The 19,688-nt window shown below is 40.2% G+C and overlaps 1 protein-coding gene across 2 annotated transcripts in view; it reads left to right on the forward strand.

Moving 5' to 3' along the window:
- Positions 1 to 1,198: 1,198 nt before the first annotated feature.
- Positions 1,199 to 19,688, forward strand: part of SCHIP1 (schwannomin interacting protein 1) — a 220,975-nt gene continuing 202,485 nt past the window's right edge. Inside the window, exons 1-2 of one of the 2 annotated variants that reach the window (XM_074190830.1) lie at positions 1,199 to 1,449; positions 9,051 to 9,143. The gene's annotated coding sequence lies outside the window, so the exon portion shown is untranslated. The remainder of the gene's footprint in view (positions 1,450 to 9,050; positions 9,144 to 19,688) is intronic. The other variant, XM_074190831.1, reaches the window with a different exon arrangement.

The raw sequence follows: 19,688 nt of genomic DNA on the forward strand, positions 1-19,688 counted from the left end.
GACAGAAAGGAAGATACAAAGACAGAAAGACAGAAAGAAAGAGAGAAAAGGAGGGAGGGAGGGAGGAAGGAAGAAAGGAAGGAAGGAAGGAAGGAAGGAAGGAAGGAAGGAAGGAAGGAAGGAAGGAAGGAAGGAAGGAAGGAAGGGAGGGAGGAAGGAAGAAAGGAAGGAAGGAAGGAAGGAAGGAAGGAAGGAAGGAAGGAAGGAAGGAAGGAAGGAAGGACAAGGAGGAGGAGGAGGAGGAGGAGAAGGAGAAGGAGAAGGAGAAGGAGAAGGAGAAGGAGAAGGAGAAGGAGAAGGAGAAGGAGAAGAGAACAAGAGGGAAAAAGAAAAAGGAGGAGGAGAAGGAAAAAGGAGGAAAAAGGGGGTGAAAAGGAGGAGAAAAGAGAGAAGAAAGAGGAGAGGGAAAGGAAAGAAAGTGTGTGTATAGGATGCAAGAATGCATCTATCCTCTTTAACTTGGCCATTTGCATGTGGACTCCTCCAATGACATGAACTTTTTGACAACAGGGAGCTTCTTACCTTTTTTGTATCTCTATAGGTTAGCACAGTGTCTGGAAAAAAAGTAGGAGCTTAATAAATGCATGTTGCCTTGACTCTGAGATCAGAACATTTGGCTTCAGATACCTCCACCTGCTGGTTACTACTTGGCTCATGTAGCCTCCCTCTGCCTCAGTTTCCTCATCTGTAAAATGGGGGACCACCAAGGATGGTTCGTTCCTTCTAGCCCTAAATTTATGCTCTATGATCTAATCTTTTTGACCCGGAAAAAAAGTCTTTTCCCTTGATTCTTCCTTTCCTCAACTATAAAATAAGTCGGGTGAGACAGTGCCTCTATCTCCTCCATCTCCCAGTCCTATGTTAGCCCTTGGGCACCTAAGTGCTCGCCCCTCAAATCTCCCCGTCCACCCCCAGCACACACACGGGTGATTCAAACCCTACACATGGCTGCATTTCAAGGCCGGCCGGGACCCTCCTGGGCCTCCCAGGTCCCCTGGCAGCCTGGCGAAGGAGCTGCTTCTCTCCTTATATGGTGAAAAGGGCCCTGTCCCTTTAAGGCCGGGAGATTGGGCTGCAGACATCCCCTCGGAAGTTTTGCAGCAGGCTCAGCCTCCTCTGTGCGGTCCTGGCTGCTTGGCAGGTGAGCTCATGGACCTTCCCCCTGGAATGTGCCCTCCTGGCGGCCCCCGGCCAGGCAGGCTTGGCATGGCAGTGGGGGAGGGTGCCAGGCCTTGAGTTGGCAGAAGTTTGAGTGGCAGGGGCAGACATGCAGCTGCAGCTGGCTGCCTCTAACTTCCAGGGTAGGACAGACCATCAAGGTTACAGAAGGCACGAGGACAGGGGTCTGGACTGGCATCGGGCATTGCCACCCTGTGCTGGAAGGCCCTTGGAGGATGCATGTAAGGACTTATGGCCAGAAGAGGCTCTTGATCTGAGCAAGGGCAGGGGGTAAGTGGAGCTGCCAAGTTACAGATTCCCCCCCACAGAACAGAACCTTGGGTTTAGAGCTCGTGCGGCCTGGGAACCAGGGAAGGAAGCCTCTGCCAGTGGCCAAAGCCCTGTGGGCATGCTCTAGTTGAGAGACACTGGCAGGGGTGGGCATTGCTGGGTGTGGATGGGAAATGAGGGCAGAGCAGAACCAGAGCCTCAATCCTCTGGGCAGGGGGCCTCTGATGGGCTCCAAGGACCCTTCCTTCCCTAAACCCTTTAAGCCTCTGATTTCAGAGTGGAGAGATAAGCAAGCAGTGTGGATGTGAGAATGCATGGGTGGGGAGGGGGGACCCAGAATGGTGCAATTTATACCTGGACTCTGGAGCTCTGAACTTGGGCAGTGATCAGACCCAGCGGAGGGGGCAGCTCTTCGCCCTCTGATGGGAGGGAATGAATGCAGCCCACTGGCCTCAGGTCAGCTTCATCAAACTTTTAAGGCTGCTCTGGCCGGGAATCAGCAGAAAAATAAATGTAAGAGAAAAGGACCTTGGAGTCTTGAAGACCCAGGTTCAGGTTATTCTTTAGAACTGTGTGACCTCAGCAAAATGGTGGTGGCAGTCATGGCGCCCATCTCCCACGGCTGCTGTGAGGGTCATGTGAGATGATGTATGGAAACTCTTGGAAACCTTAAACAGCAAAATTGAGTAGCTCTTATTGGCTATTCCTTGGCTCTATTCACTAATTATCATGAGCTACAGATAACTATTACTAGCTATTATTGTATTTAGTCTCGACCTACCATTTCATTGGGGTACGCATCTCCTGGTTGTGGGAAGACCCTCCACCAGTGAAGGTCGGTAACTCATCTCTTATTGAGGAGGACTTAAGTGACTTGCCTAGGGTCACACAGCTAGTAGGCTCCAAAGCCATGATCCCATGGCTTCCAAATTCCAAGGCCAGATCTTTTTCCCTGGGGTCCAAAAATGTTACAATAAAGGTTGCTTTGATTGTAAGAAGTTCTGAGTTCAAATATTGGCTCAGAGACCTCAATCAGATAGAAAGAGGTGATTTAGTCTGGCAAGCTCTTTTCTTTTTTTTTTAATTGAAATTTTATTTTATGTTTCCAATTGCATGCAATGGCAATCCATTTGCAAATGTGTTCCACAGTTTTCTACCATCCTCCCTTCCCTCTCCCCTCCCCATGGCAGCAAACAGTCTGGTAAAAGTTCTACATATACATTCATGTTTAACATATTTACATATTAGTCATGTTAGCATGCTCTTTCCACAGAAAATTGAGACCTGAAGGTATTAGGTGATTTGTCCAAGGTCACCCAGGCATCATCATAGGTAGAATCTGAACCCAGATCCCCTTTCTCCTGAATCAATGCTCTTTCAATGCTGATCTCAAGAAAGTCATTTATTTAGTTACTATGGTCTCACTTTTTAAACTAAAAATTGAGGGAGTTCAACTAACTCTGTATCTGTGATCCAGGGTCTTCCCAATAGGAATGGGCTATAGCTCTATGATGCCTTACTGCTTAATAAGGGATTTCTTGATCATTACCCTTTGGGTGTTTGTTATCCCCATTTTTACAGACACTAAGGCACAGGGAAGATTAAAGGAATTCCCTCAAAGTATTATTCCCACTTCACAAATAAGTAAAACTTAATGAGATTTAATTTGTTCAAGGTCATTGAAACCTTGAAATTAATCAGATTTCGTGTTGGTAGGTTAGCCCCTAGAGGTGGTCTAATCCACTGCCCCCTCCTCTTCATTTTATTAAAAACGAAGAAACTGAGATCTGAGATGGGGAAATCATTTGCCCAGAAGCATGTAACTGGTAAGAAAGCAGATTCAGAATTTGAACTCAGGTCTTTGGTGGCCAAATCCAGAATTCTTCCTACTGTCACACTTCCCAGATCCCAAAACTCTTACTCCATTTCATGGACTTTTTTATGTAGCCACAGTCGAAAGCCTAAATAGAATAGCAGTCAAGTGAATAATGTGCCAAAGTTGGCAGCCGGAAAGAAAGGGTTCAAATCCTGCTCTGACACCAACTACCTGTATTGTTCACTCATGTCTGATTCTTCATGGTCTCTTTTGGGGTTTTTTTGGCAGAAATATTGAAGTGGTTTGCCATTTCCTTCTCCAACTCATTTTCCATATGAGGAAACTGAGGCAGACAAGGTTAAATGCCTTGTCCAGGGGTCACATAGCTAGTAAGTGGTTGAAGTCAGGACATCCTGACTTTAGGTTCTGTCATTCTCCCTATTGGACTACCATCACCCCGACCAAATCACTTAACCTCTTTGAGCTTTTATCTTATCTGTAAATCTGTTGGATTGGATGGCCTTCTAACTCCTTACCATCTCTAAATATAGCATATTAAAGTTTTTTTCTGTTTCGGTTTCTTTATTTATAAAATGGAGATAATAATGGCACCCGCCGGATTGGGTTATCGGGAAGATCTAATGAGACAATATGTGTAGAACACTGAAAACCTTGAAATGTTAGCCATTTTCATCATGTTTATCCTGTGACCCGAGAGAGACCTGTATTGAGCCCTTGGGGCCAGTGGAAGAGGTGGGGGTGGGAAGCACCTGTGCCCCTCAGCATTCACCAAGACCTCCATTCACATTGAAGGAAAAACCAACCCAGAAGATCAAAGAAAAGGGAGCCCATTTTTCAAGCTTGGGGGTGGAATCCTTGCTGTCATTCTTGTATTTAGGCCCATGAATCATTCAGGGGCCAATAGTTTCTCAGCAGTTGTTGTTGAGGAGAGTGAAAACCCAGGCTAGATTAAAATTCTTTACATACTCCATGGCTTTTTAAAATATTTATTCATCTGAGCAGTCACTGAAGAATTCTTTTTATTATTAACTAACAGGGTCTCCATCTATCCTCAGTACTTTCTAAAGACGGTTCTCTTGCATCATTTGCAAGTATCTTCTGCAGCAAGGTCTTTCCCCTCTTCCCTTTCTTAGTGAATGGTCAGAAGACCCATTATTCATGAACCCCCCCTGGAAAGGTGTGCTCTTGCCCCTTTGAGTCATAGAAGCCTCCAATCAGACCTCATAAATTCAGACTAACTAACATAACATTCCTAGGAGACAGAGAAGCCTTCTGCCTTCTCTTCTACAGTCCACATCAGATACAGTTCCAAAAGCTGGTTTGAATATAGGTTCATGGGATTTGGGATTTATCACGGGAAGGTGATCTGGTTCAACTTTTTCTGTTTAGTCGATAGGATATACTGGGCCCAGAGAGGTGCAGCAATTTGTCTGAGCTCATCCAGAAAGTGTGTCTGAATTAGAGTTAGAATCCAAAAGGGCAGCTAGGTTGCCCAGTGGATAGAGCACTGGCCCTGGAGTCAGGAGCACCTGAGTTCAAATCTGACCTCAGACACTAAATAATTGCCTAGCTGTGTGACCTTAGGCAAGTCACTTAACCCCATTGCCTTAAAATCAATTTAAAAAAAAATTTTTAAAGAATTAGAATCCAAAGCCCAGGTACACTTAAGTAATTCTCCAAAGAGGATAATAAGTTGGGATCTTTTCTAAACAAAATCAGAAAGGGTTTTTTAAAAAGAAAAATGATTATTTATAAAGATTTAAGGAGAAATGCTGAGTGGAAAATTTTATTACTTTAGACACCTAATTTACATTGTGACTCAGTCTCTGTATATTTGAAATGGGAATTTTATTCTACTCCTTGATGATGTTTGTCCTTCCTTCTCAAAGAAGACCTTGACATTGAGATTCCGAGATGAATCATGAGATTTTGAGATGAACCATGGATAGAGTCCTGGGTCTGGAGTTGGGAAGTTCTGAATTCAAATCAAGCCTCTGACCCATGTTATCTGTGTGATGATGATGTCCAAGTCTTTTCATTTCTGTCTACTTTAACTTTTTCAATTGTAAAACAGGGATAATAATGGCACCTGCTTCCCAGGATTGTAGTGAGAATCAAATGTAATTTATTCATCAAATATATTTACAAATTGGTTAGTATGGTATTCAATCAATTCCTGTTCCTTTCACCCCTTCCCTTTCATGTATGTATAATCTTAAGATTAAATGCTAAATAGATTTTTTTTAAAAAAGACCATGACATCAAGGAGGTGATGACATCCTAAACAAGTGAATTAGATTTGAGGGAGGGGCTGTGCTAAGTCACCAACCTCACTTTCTTCTCCAGAGCCATCTGGATCCAGTGGTCAGATATGAATCAGTATGACTGGAGATGGCCTGGAGATGAGACAATCATGGTTAAGTGATATGTCCAAGGTCACACAGCTAGTATCACTTGTATGAGGCTGGATTTGAACTCAGATCTTCTTGACTCCAGGACTGGTGCTTTATCCACCAGCTGCCCTAATCTATCCCTTAATTCATCATTGGATACTGTGATGAGATTGTTGCCTTGGCAAAATAATAATTCAGCTGAAGAGTATAGTGATCACATTTATAGAACCACACAAAACTTCAGCCATAAACCAAGAAAAAACCCACCTACTTTAAAAAAAAACCCATCACATCTTCCTTACATCTCACTTTCTAGAGACGGACAAGTCTCTCTTTTATTAGGGCGTTTTTAATATTGCATCCCTCCAGATATATGTAAAAACAATTTTAGCATTCATTTTTGAATGTTATTTTATTTTATTTTTCCCAAATTCATGGAAAGATATTTTTCAACATTCATTTTTTTGTAAGCTTTTGAGTTCCACATTTTGCTCCCTTCATCCCTTCCCTCCCCATAACAGTGAGTAATCGGATATGGGTTAAACATGTACATTCATTTCTAAAACTGAATTCCAAATTCTCTCTCTTCCTCGCTCCCCAATCCCCCTCACTGAGAAGGCAAGCCATTCAATATAGGCTGTACATGTGTAGTCATGCAAAACATTTCCATAATAGTCAAGTTAGGAAAGAAAATATAGGCCAAGAAAAAAAAAAACCTAAGAAAAATAAAGTCTGCTTCAATCTGTATTCAGACATCATCGGTTCTTTAGGGATGGGTAGCATTTTTTCATCCTAAGTCCTTCAGAGATGTCTTGGGTCATCGTATTGCTGAGAATAGTGAAGTCATCTACAGCTGATCATCCTCCAATATTGCTGGTACTTTGTACACAGAATATTTCACTTGGAATCAACTCATATAAGTCTTACCAGGTTTTCCTGAGAGCATCCTGCTCATCATTTCTTTTTTTCCCCTAAATGAAAGATTTTATTTATTTTGAGTTTTGCAATTTTTTCCCCACAATCTTACTTCCCTCCCCCCACCCCCTACAGAAGGCAATTTGCCAGGCTTTAAATAGTTTCCATGGTATACATTGATCCAAATTGAGTGTGATGAGAGAGAAATGATATCCTTAAGGAAGAAAAATAAAGTATAAGAAATAGCAAGATCAGACAATAAGATACCAGGTTTTTTTCCTAAATTTAAGGTAATAGTCCCTGGTCTTTGTTCAATCTCCACAGTGCTTCCTTTGGATACAGATGGTATTCTCCATCACAGACAGGCCCAAATTGTCCCTGGTTGTTGCACTGATGGAATGAACAAGTCCATCAAGGTTGATCATCACCCCCGTGATGCTGTTAGGATGTACAGTGTTTTTTTTGGTTCTGCTCATCTCACTCAGCATCAGTTCATGCAAATTCCTCCAGGCTTCCCTGAATTCCCATCCCTCCTGATTTGTAATAGAATAACAGTATTCCATGACATACATATACCACAATTTGTTAAGTCATTCCCCAACTGAAGTACATTCACTGAATTTCCAATTCTTTGACACCCCAAACAAGGCTACTATGAATATTTTTGTACAAGTGATGTTTTTAGCATTTTTCATAAATCTCTTCAAGGTATAGACCCAGTAGTGGTATTGCTGGATCAAAAGGTATGCACGTTTTTGTTGCCCTATGGGTGTAGTTCCAAATTTATCTCCAAAAAAGGTTGGAAGAGTTCACAGCTCCACCAACAGTGTAATATCGTCTCATATTTCCCACAACCCTTCCCACAATGATCATTATCCTTTCTAGTCATATTGGCCAGTCTGAGAGGTGTGAGGTGGTACCTCAGAGACTGCTCATCATTTCTTTTGGCTGAATGGTATTTTAGGGAATTCTTAAATCTAGGCATCCCTCATGAAGTCACTTAAACTATTTTCTTCTTGTTTTTCTCAGTAGAAATGGAGAAAGTTGACCACTTTCCTTTGACATAAAAATATGGAAAGCATCTTGATAGAAAACAATAAGGTCCAGCATAAAAGATACAGCACTGTATATTAGCTATGGATTTTTCATAATCTTGATGGACAATATTAAGATCAGTATAAAAAAATACAGACCCACATATTGGCAATGAACTTTTCATATACTCTTTAAGAATTATCCCCACCCATTATTCTATTTGAGCCTCCCAACAACCTGATGAAGTCAGCATTATAAAGCCTTATTATCTCCACTTTCTTTTTTTTGCAAGGCAATGGGGTTAAGTGACTTGCCCAAGGTCACACAGCTAGGTAATTATTAAATGTCTGAGGTCAGATTTGAACTCAGGTTCTCCTGACTCCAGGGCTGATGCTCTATCCATTATGCCACCAAGCTGCCCCTATATCCACTTTCAAGAGGGTGACATGGTAGTGAGTGAGGACTTGACTCCTCATTCTGGTAGCCCCTCTACTCTTTCATTGTATTTGGAGGTGAAGATTCTAGTCTCCAGCTCTGACCTTGGAAAAGTCATTTGTTTCTCTCTGAGGCTCAGTATCCTCATCTGTAAAATGGGGATAGTAATGTCTTCCCTCTGGATTATCCCTAGCTTCCTCTCCCATCAATTCAATCAGTCCACAAGCATTTAGTAAGAGCTTACCATACGTCAGTCACTGTACCAAACCCTGGAGTATACAGGATGAAATAATCCTGAATCTCAAGTATATTTATGTTCTAATGGAGAAGACCGAAAATTCACATATAAATAAGCATAGACTAAATATAAAGACAACAAAAACAAAGAAATAAAAAAGTATTAAAAAGCAAGCTAGCTTGAAAAGAAGAACCTTCCCTTTACACAAAGGAGGATCAAAGAAAGTTTTAATACAAGGAAGTGTTTGAGTTATAACTTAAAGATAAAGAATCCCAGTGGTAGTAGCAATATGCAAAACCCTGCCTCCATCTAAGTTGGACTAATTGTTTTCCTTAAAAAGGTAGGGGGACTAGGACAGCTCGGTGGTGCAGTGGATAAAGCACCAGCCCTGGAGTCAGGTTCAAATCCTGGGTTCAAATCCGGTCTCAGACACTTAATAATTGCCTAGCTATGTGACCTTGAGCAAGTCACTTAACCCCATTGCCTTAAATAATTTTTTTTTTAGGTTTTTGCAAGGCAAATGGGGTTAAGTGGCTTGCGCAAGGCCACACAGCTAGGTATTTATTAAGTGTGTGAGACCGGATTTGAACCCAAGTACTCCTGACTCCAGGGGTGGTGCTTTATCCACTGCACCACCTAGCTGCCCCTTAAATAAATTAAAAAAAAAATTTCAAAGTATGGGGACCATCTTTGAAACTTGGTTAGCTCAGGTAACTAAGGCTTGGCATGTTTCTTATTACAAACGCAGAATGTTTCCTGTACTCTTGGGTGCCTGGCTGATGGTGAATCACATGGACAAGGAAGGTCTCCATTGTGGCTGTCCTTCTCCTTCGATGGTCAAGTAAATCTCCTTTTGTTAATTGTTGAATGACCTTCAAGTTTCTCTTTTTTCCCATTGTCAAGTCTAAACTTCCTGAGTATCGGTCTTCTCAGAAGGCAGAATAAAAGAATAACATTCTAGAAGTGGGGATCAGCCAAAGAATAAAAAGTTAACAGAAATGGAAATAGTTTGTTTTAGAGGAATAGAGAAGAGGCCAATCTGGTTGGATCAGAGTGTGAGAAGAAGAAGCCAATAAGACTGGCCAGACCATTTGAGAACAGGTTATAAGGGGCTTTAATAATTAAAAAAATTGGGTTTTTTTTTCTAGTAGCGATAGGAAGTCACTAGATTTGATTAAGTTGGCAAGTCTCACACAGATCTTTTCTTTTTTTAAGTTTTTGCAAAGCAATTGGGTCAAGCGGCTTGCCCAAGGTCACACAACTAGGTAATTATTTTGTGTCTGAGGCTAGATTTGAACTTAGGTCCTCCTAACTCCAGGGCTGATACTCTATCCACTGTGCCACCTAGCTGCCCCAGTCAGATCTTTCTTAAGGATGCTTGCTTACCTGAATGGCCTTAGTGAGTCACTGAATCTTTTTGCACCTATAGAGTGAAGACACTAGACTAGGTGGTCTCTACAGGCATTCACATTCTATGTTTAAGATCTTATGATTTCAGAGTCAGACCTGGGCACAATAGCAGGGCATCCCACAGAGAAAGGGATCATTTGATCCAGAAGTAAGGATCCCTGTCTGTCACACAGCGACTTAATTTTAGAATATAATAATATCTATGTTTGATTATGTTTTTTGTTTATTTGGATAAATATGTCCCATTTCCATTTTAATCTTATTTGGGTTGCACTTAGGAATGTTGTATAGACTATATGTTTGACATTGTTATACTCCATCACACTAATGGATAAAGACAAATTTTGTGGTAATTTCACTTCAATTGAACATCAAGCAAGGGATCTATGCTAACAGAAAGTGCCTATGATGGAACTCTCTCCCAGGGATGGTGCTAGGTGCCCCCTCCAAGTGGCAGTAAGGTTTGAAACAAGAAAGATTCCAAATTCTTTATTTTGTTTTTCTTTATAAACTTCTGGAACCAAGCAAAATGAACTTGAGCACTAACATTAGCAGGACTAGAATTTAGGAGAGGAAGATGCAAAAAAGGAGAATCTTTTAAAAGTCCATATAATCTCTAATAGTGCTGCATAGACTCCACAGACAGTAAAGATTTCTATTTGCACTATGAAATTGAGTTTCTTGATTTGGCTTCTTTTCCCCTCTGGAACTTCCATCACCTTAGGCTTGTCAGATAAATTTCATTCATAAAATCATAAAATGAGAAATAGATTTAAGGAGAGCATTGAGTAACACCTTCTGCCTTTGGGCAGGATTGTACTTATAGCAACCTAAGTCAATGGTTGTCTACCTTATTTTTGAAAATCATTCAGGGAATGAGCTTTTGAGACCTTCTTCTAAAATCCATTTCTGTGTTTAACAGCATTCATAGGATCATGACATCTAAGAGCCAGGAGGGACCTGGGAGGTGCTCTAATCCAGAATCTGGCCAAGAATCCACTGAACAAGTGGTCATCCAAAGTCTACCTGAAGACCTCAGGGGAAGGGAAAACCCATTGCTTTCTGATTCAGTTAATTCTTTTCTTGGATAGTGCTGCACCTGGAAAGTTTTTTTTCCAATTTGCAAACCTGTCTTTTCAATTTTTTCAATTAAAAAATTCTATCTTCTGGCTTCCCCATTGAAAAAATTTTAAATTAAACCCCTTATAAGAAATATGCATAAACAAAGTAAATTCCTACATTGATCATGTATAAAACAATTATGTCTCAATTCACATCCTGAGTCCATCATTTCCATGTCAGGACATGATGTGGTTGTTTACATTTGAAGCCTAAACATGGGTCTTTTCAACTTCCACCTACTTCTACTTATGTCCTCTGGGTCCAAGTAAACCAAGTCTTAGCTTTTTAACAGTCAGCAAGCACCTACAGTCTGCCAGGAAGTGTACTAGACAGTGAAGGTTTGCACCTCCATTCGGAGAATGAAGCAATTCCTCATCTGAAGAGTCCACATGCCAATCTCCCTTCTAAGTCTTCTCTTTGCCTAGCCAAATACCCCTACTTACCACTCCTCTGTCAGTCTCTCTAGTTCTTTTACTATCTTGATTTTCGTCTTCAGGACACATTCCAGCAGATCTTTGTGTCTCCTAAAATGTGGTACCCAGAACCTAACACAAGCCCACACCTGAAAGAAGAGGCAAGGCACAATGAACCTGATTCCCTGGCCTTAGACCAAGGACCTCTTTGATGCAACCTAATATAGAATCGCCTTCTTCGACTGGCATCTCACATTGTTGACTCATATTGAGCTTCCAGTCCACTAAAACCATGAGTGGTTTTGGGGTTTTTTTTCAGATTATGATCTTATCTTGTTGACTTTGTTTTAACTCAAGGGTAACCCAATATTTAACCCTATTACATTATCTGATTTTATCAGTTCCGATTTATTGAGTTAATCCTTTGAGGTCTAGTCTCCATCATCCAATATGTTATCTATAATATTACTCCAGGTTTTGTGTCACCTGCAGATTTGACTTCATCCAAATCAATCACTCAATAAAAAAATTGAACCCACATGAGATCAAGGGCAGATCCATGAGGTAAATATTCCAATAGATTTACACAAATCCCCCATAATTACCATTAATGACTGGTCTGATCAGTCAATCCTTTCCAAATTCTCCTAATTCTATTCACACCCAGGCATGTTTCTCAGGCCTACCATGAAAGATTTTATCAATGTTTTGATGAGTTCAAAGTACTCCATACAAACAAAATGGCCCCCTTCGCTCCATCAATCAATGTTTGTCCTTCATTTTAGAAGACCACAACATCAGGGAGGTGATGCCATGACAAGTACATGACTTGGATTGAGTGAGGGGGCGCTGTGCTAAGTCCCCAGTCTCACTTTCTCCTCCAGAACCAACAGGGTCCAGTGGTCAGATACGAATCAGGACAACTGGAGTTGACCCTGGATGGGAGGCAGTCAGGGTTAAGTGACTTGCCCAAGGTCACATAGCTAGTGAGTGACTAGAGTCTAAGATTGGATTCAAACTCCTGTCTTCTTGACTTCTATCCACTGCACCACCCGGCTGCCCCCTTTTCTACCTTGTCAATAAAGGAAATGAGACTAGTCTGTCAGAACTGTGCCTGGATCTTGACTTGGAGTTCTTATACCTTCTTTGTATGGGTGACTTATCTTTGAAGAGAAGCACAAAAATCTTAGGGTTAGGGAGTTCTCACTGTTAAGAAATACTTTCCTGAATCCGATCTTGTTATGCAAGCCCATTATTTGTAGATTTGTCTCAGAGTCACCCAATAAACTTGACATTGAATAGAGACATCAGAGTGCATGGGAACCATGAATTGGCCATCTTATCCCTTTACTGGGGTAAAAAGTCAGAATTGTTGTGCTCTTTCTCTAAAGCCTCAACAGGTCAACAGCCTTTCCTTTTCCCTCCTCGATTATAATAAACCTTAAAAAAACTTTCCAAAAAGAAGCTACTCTTTTCATTACTCTAAATTCTCTTTTGCCTTCTGTTAATGATCATATAAATATTTTGGAGTAGTTGAATCAATATGTAGAAACTATTCTGTTCTCTGCCTTTCCCACATAACAGGATTTCTCATGAGTAAAATGAAATTAAATTCATGAGGCCTCAAGGCCCTGTACCTTCTTTGACCTGAATCACACATCACCAGTGTCCACATACTTGCCATTTTAAAATGCCATCTACAGCCAGTACAAAGCCTATATAAAGTATAGAGAATGCTCAAGGGAAATAGGGTAGCCAGATTCAAATATGTGAAGGCCTATCCCATGGAAAAGGGTCTACATGTGATCCTTTGACCCCTACGGGAAGAACCAGAAACAGTGAATGGAAGGTGCAAAGTTAAGAACAACTTCCTAGCACTATGGACTATTCAGAAGCAGAATGAGCTGCCTCCGAGTGGAAGCGTATCCCACTATTGGAGATCAGTGAGGAAGAGTCATTTCTCATGTCTTGCTATGAGGAGGATACTTTTATGAGTATTCATTAAACTAAGATTTCTCCTAAGACTGAAGTTCTGTGATAATGTGACACCAAAAGTTGCATACCAGTTTACTTTGTTCCGTTGTTCAGTTGTTCAGCCATGTCTTACTCTTTGTGACCCCATCTAGACTTTTCTTGGCAAAGATACTAGAGTGGTTTGCCATTTCCTTCTCCAGTTTACAGATGGGGAAACTGAGGCCAACAGGATTAAATGCCTTACCCAAGGTCACACAGCTAACAAGTATCTGACCAGATTTGAACTCAGGAAGATGAGTCTTTCTGACTCCAGACTCAGCACTCTATTCACTTAACCACCTGGTTACCTGTTGTTTATTTAATCATTGTTCTTATGGCATGACAGATTTATAATCATAAAAATAAAGGTTCAGATCCTATCCATGAGACTTACTAGCCATGTGATCAAATGAAAATTTCTGAACCTTTCTGGATCTCTTTTACTGATACTAGTCTTGTAATAGTGCCTCACAGGATTATTGTGGTGAGGGCTACATGAATTGTGCTACTTTGGATCATTTAAGGTTATAGGAATCATGTAATTTTAGAGGTGGAAAACCCACATTCTTATTTTTTAGGTGAAGAAGGAGAGTAATTTGCTCAAGGTCATACATCTACTAAATATCACAGTGAAAATTTGAACCCAAGAATTCTGATTCCAAGTTTCCATTACATGACACCAATAAACATTTTAGTCCTGTGGCATATTCCAAAATTTATGAGAGCAGTGGCTAAGAAACAAAAGTAATAATAATTATCTGTATTTACATTGTACTTTAAAGTTTGCAAAATTTTCATATGTTAATTCAGTTGTTCTACAAAATAGGGTAGGTAATGTGAGGATAGGCAATAATATTATTCTCATTTTGCAGATGATGAGACTGACTCAGAAAGACTTAGTGATGTCCTCACTGATCCCCTAGCCAGTAAGTATCTGAGGCAAGAATTGAACTTGGGTCTTTCTCATTCTAAGTCCAGCACCCTGTTCACTGTAAACATAAAGCATTAGGATTAAGGTTAGGGTTGGAAACAATTTAGGGCTAAGATTAGGGTTAGAGGGGTGGCTAGGTGGATAGAGCACCAGCCCTGGAGTCATGAGTACCTGGGTTCAAATCTGGCCTCAGACACTTAATGATTATCTAGCTGTGTGGCCTTGGGCAAGTCACTTAACCTCATTTGCCTTGCAAAAACCTAAAAAATAAGATTAGGGTTAGAATCAGGAGGTATTGAGGGTTAGGATTAGAAATTAATATTAGGATGAGGTTAGGGTTAGGGAACTTAGGCAAGAGTACAAGTTAGCATAGGGGCTGCATTTTTGTTTTGTTCTTTTCTTCCTCAGCTGATCCTTGATCTCATCATTGTGAATATATAGATCAAATGCCATTGATATCTTATACCATTGCTGTCTATGGCTCCCCATACCACCTCTATGGAAGATCTAGTTAATAAGACAGACACCTTCTAGGTCAGGGATTCTCAGATTATAGGCCTTTTGAAGATCTTTGAGGGCAACATTTTCATAATATTTCAGATATTTTAATTTCTATTATGGTAAATATCTACAGATAAAACCCATATAAACAAAAGCTCTTGGGGGATCCTTGATCACTTTTAAAACTAGAAAGGGGGTTCCAAGACCAAAAAGTTTGGGTTTTATTGAGCAAGGTTTTGAACTGTTTATGGGTGGATCATTTGGGCTGCCCATGTGTTAGGCTTTCTCTTCTGAAATGTCACTGGCCTATCTCCTTTCCAAGCCTATATTTTCTGGTTAATAACTTTAACATCACTTCTCATATGAAAGTCATTATAAGGAGGCTAGGTCGTGCAGTGGATAGAGTACCGGCCCTGGAGTCAGGAGTACCTGAGTTCAAATCTGGCCTCAGACACTTAATAATTACCTAGCTGTGTGGCCTTGGGCAAGCCACTTAACCCCATTGCCTTGCAAAAAAAAAAGTCATTATAAAGTAAAATGTGATCTAGTGATGCCACCTACCATGGATATGAGTTTCCATTGCCTTTTGAGATCCTATATCTTTGACTTTTGAAATTGTGTTGGTCCAGGACTTGAAGTCCTATAGCATCGATAGAAAAATCATGACCCTCAAAAATAGGGAGCTTTGTGTCAGAGGGCAGATTAGAGGTCACTGAAAATCTGATGCAACTTCTCAAATCCATCCTATTTGTCTCTCTACCTCCCATTCAGTTCTGGGTCCAACATACTGTCTATCTGCATTTTCTCATCCAAATAAGTAAACCAATGAACTAACTCAATGGACTTAATGGATTAAGTTCTTTCGTTTTGTTTTTTAACTTGGAGCATTTTCTATTTCAAAAATCAACTGGCTTCCTCTTTCCATTACAGACCACCTCTTCATTGTCCAAATTATAACATAGCCATAGCTTCCATCCATAATTCCTTGTATTTGCCCTCCCTCACCTTCAGTATTCATGTGCATTTAAAGTCATTCATTGCAACAGAAGAAAATCTGTTTGATTTAGCTCTAAAATGACATGTATGATTGAATAACAAGATGTGATTTCTTTCTCTAAGGGGTCAATAGGAATTAGCCCACACGTATCATTTTAAAAGGTGCCAGCTGAACCGCAGGAATGAATAAGAGAAATTCTTTATTCCTTTTGTAACTCAAGCCAATAGATGACAAGAAAGGGTTGGTTTTATTGAAGAGAATTTGGACATTTTATTGCTCATTTTAATTAGGACTTTCAGCTGAACAAATAAGTTACTAACTGCTTTAGACCCAAAACACCAGCTGGTATACCCTCTATATTTTCATTGGTACCACTTATTTTTAACAATGCCATCCTTACCATCTCTTGGATGTTTCCAGAGCCATAACTCACAAATTTTGCACCTGGGTTGAAGCATGTGTATGGAATGGGGGTATTTATTACCCAAAGTGAAGTCACCATGAGGACAAGGACTCTGGCACAGGGCTTCACTGCTATGAATAGGGCAAGTCAGGGAAGTTCCCTAGGATGAGACCATAAATGAATGAATGAAAAAGCTTTTAAATGCTTACAGTGTGCCAGTCACTGCATCTGATCATGGTGGGGAAAAGATCAACCTCAGGATGATGCTATCAATGCCCCTTAATTTTTTCATCTACTAGAAAAGTTCCAGTCAACTCAAACCTAATTTAGATATTCCTATGTTCTTTAATCTCCCAACTCCACAAATTTTAAAAGAGCAAACACATGCCAGTATTGTGGCTATTGGCGGAATAGTAGGGGCTTGATAAATAGTTTTTGAATGATTGTTTGACTCCAAGGTTAGCACTTAATCCTTGATGCCATTCTGTTATCGATATTATTTCTCATTAACCATCTAGGACTTTTAGACTTAGGATTTCCATAGATTCAACCAATAAATTCCAGAAAGTGTAGCTTTTGTTCTCATTCCTAGAGTCTCCAATATGTCCAATGAACTCTTCTAACACCTCAGGATTTGGGAAATACTTCAGTTCATCTTAGCTTTTATATAATCTTTTATCATTGTGGAATGCTGCTAATGGTAAAAGAAGATTGATTCAGGGAGCTCCCAACTCCCTGAATAGAATCAGCTGGCCCTGGGCACTTGTCTCTGCAGGTCAGCATCACTTACTGATCAAATTAAAAGCTCCAAGATTGCCTTTACCTCCTCCCTACAGTCTTTGATCCTTCCAGATATTTCATTTATCAGCTACATTAAAAGTTTCCCTCACAGCTACCAGTCCTAGAAACACCATCCTGGAGCAGTCCAAGGGGGTCTTCATTCTAGCCACTGGTCTCCAACTCAGACACCATAGCACCTTTAGAGACAACGCACAGGATCAGCAGAAAAAAGCCGCTTAGAGATCATCTAGTCCTGGCATTCTTCACTTGGGTTCTTTAGATTCCCAGGATAATTTTCAAGTCATCCATGAAGACAGGGGAATCCATGAAGAATCCAAAATCCATGAAGAAGGGGAAGTTTATCTTTATTATCAATAACCTCTAACTGAAAGTTTAGCATTTCATTAAATTATTTAAAAATATGATTCTGGGAAGGGGTTCACAGATCTCTCTCTCTCCACCCCCCTCATTTTATAGATGAGGACAATAAGGCCCATAGAGGTGAGAGAGCTCTGCTGTCCAGGATTATCAAGTGAATAAATAGCAGGAAAGATTATCAAGAGAGGGAACTGAATGTGGTTCCTTTTGATTTGCATGATGTCCTCAAAGGTTAAGAGTCACGTGGACATCTCTAATAGCACTTTTGTAACTGGCCTTTGATCGATTATTTTAGCTAAAATGGATTTTTCATGTCAATCTTTTTGATACTCTGGTTTTACATCACTGCAGCCTTCCAATGACACACTTTTCATTCAATAAGTCTAATCCTATAACAAAGAGTAAAAATAACATTAATAGTGAATATGTCGCTAAGTATAAGACATGGTGCTGAACATCTTACAATTCTTATCTCATTTGATCTTCACAACTGCCCTGCTGTGATGATCCCCATTTTACGCATGAGGAAGGTGGAGCAAATGAAGACTGTGACTTATCGAGAGTCACAGAGCTAGTAAGCATCTAAGGTCACATTTGAACTCAGGTCTTCCTAACGCCAGATCTTTTTTATCCATTTTTACCAACACTTGCCTTAATACAAATAAGCACAGTTTAACAAAAGAAATCAATACATTGGTCATACCCTAAAATGTCTACCTCTGTCTGTATCCATATTGCCCCCACTTCCCCAATGTCTACTCCTTCCTTATTAATGATTTGGAGTATTCTTTCATATGATTATTGATAGATTTCTTCTTTTGAAAACTGACTGTTCATCTCCTTTGATGGCACTAGTATTTGGTACACTGAAATGAATGGCACTGGTTTTGGCATCAGTGGACCCAGGTTCCCCCTAGTGTTACTAATAATCTATGTGAATTTAGGTACTTCACCTTTGGGGCTTCTTTGGGCTTCAGTTTCTTCATCTGTAAAATTAAATGGTTGTATTAGATGACTTGTAAGGTCCTGTGCTCTTGTGATCGTATCATCCATTGGGTAATGTTCTTATTATACATTCATATCAATTTCTAAGATATCCAGATAGCTGGTATTTCATTATTAGCAATATTTCTTGCAAAGACTTTCCCCACTGAACAGTTTCTCTTCTTGTTCTAGTGGTATAAATTTTGTTTCTCTAAAAACTTTTTGAGTGCTATGCAGTTAAAATTGCCTCTATTGACTTTATTGATCTCTTCATGTGCATTATTTACCTAAGAACTGCACTCCCTGACCCTTTCATAACTGGGTAATAATACATTCCCTTCTACTTTTTATGATATATATTTAGGTCTAGTATCTATCTGGTGCTTTTCAGTTCTTGGACTCCTCAGTGACTCTATGCTAGTGACTTCCTTCTGTTAATTGTGGTAGATGGTGGTTGATCTAAACCTAATTTCTACCAAAATGTCTTCTATTTGCAAGCAGGTCATGTTGAACAAAGAACACTTAATCCACTAAGACAGCACATTTATAGCTTTTAATACATTATCCTCTATTCCATTCTTTTTACAATTTCGATCACTAGTACCTTTCTGTAGTGAAATTCTTGGGATCCTGAGACTGGGTCTATGCTAGTGCCTTCCTTCTGTTAATTATCTCTAATGTATCCTGTATTTATCTTGCACTTACAAAGATATTTTCGTATTGTTTCCCCACTAGACTGTGAACTCCTTGATTGTAGGGAATGTGATTTACCTTTCTTTGTATCACCAGCACCCAGCACCTAACACAGTGCCTAAATGATGAGTGGCACTTAATAAATGTTTATTCACTGAGAGTGGTTTCATTGCCAGGGACCCTCTTTTCAATGATGCAAGTTAGAACCCAGTTGTGCTTTCTAATCTGTGTATTTCTTATCCATATTTTCCCATAAAAACCACCACAGAAGGTCCATTTAATATGTTTAGAGTCCTTTAAGTCTCATGATATATTGTGGAAAACAATGGAATCCAAAAGCCATTAATTCCAGTAGACACTGGTTGGCCTTGCTCTCGTCACAGAACTGGCCCATCTATTTTTAATATTGTCCTTCTAATGTTTAATGTAATGATTAACTTATTCCAATTCAAGATGGATCCATAGTCTATAGACCTATAGTGGACTCTCCTAAAGAGATCTCCAAAATGGGGACCAAGAAGGCCATGGCTTGAACCTGAAAGGTTGGTGATCAATCAGAGTGTAACAAAACAGATAGCATTTTGCCCTCTGCAATCAATGCTAGACTTGCCTCCAATATCTATACCAACTGCTCTAATACTTCCCTCCTTGGGGCTTGTCTTCTGTGACTCTACTAAGGATAGACTGCTCAGGATGGAAATGACATCACCTAGCCCTACCCAGACAGCTGGTTGTTGAATTCTGGGACTTGGCAGACCTGT

This window comes from Macrotis lagotis, chromosome 6, assembly GCF_037893015.1.
Source record: "Macrotis lagotis isolate mMagLag1 chromosome 6, bilby.v1.9.chrom.fasta, whole genome shotgun sequence".
Classification (NCBI taxonomy): Eukaryota; Metazoa; Chordata; class Mammalia; order Peramelemorphia; family Peramelidae; genus Macrotis; species Macrotis lagotis.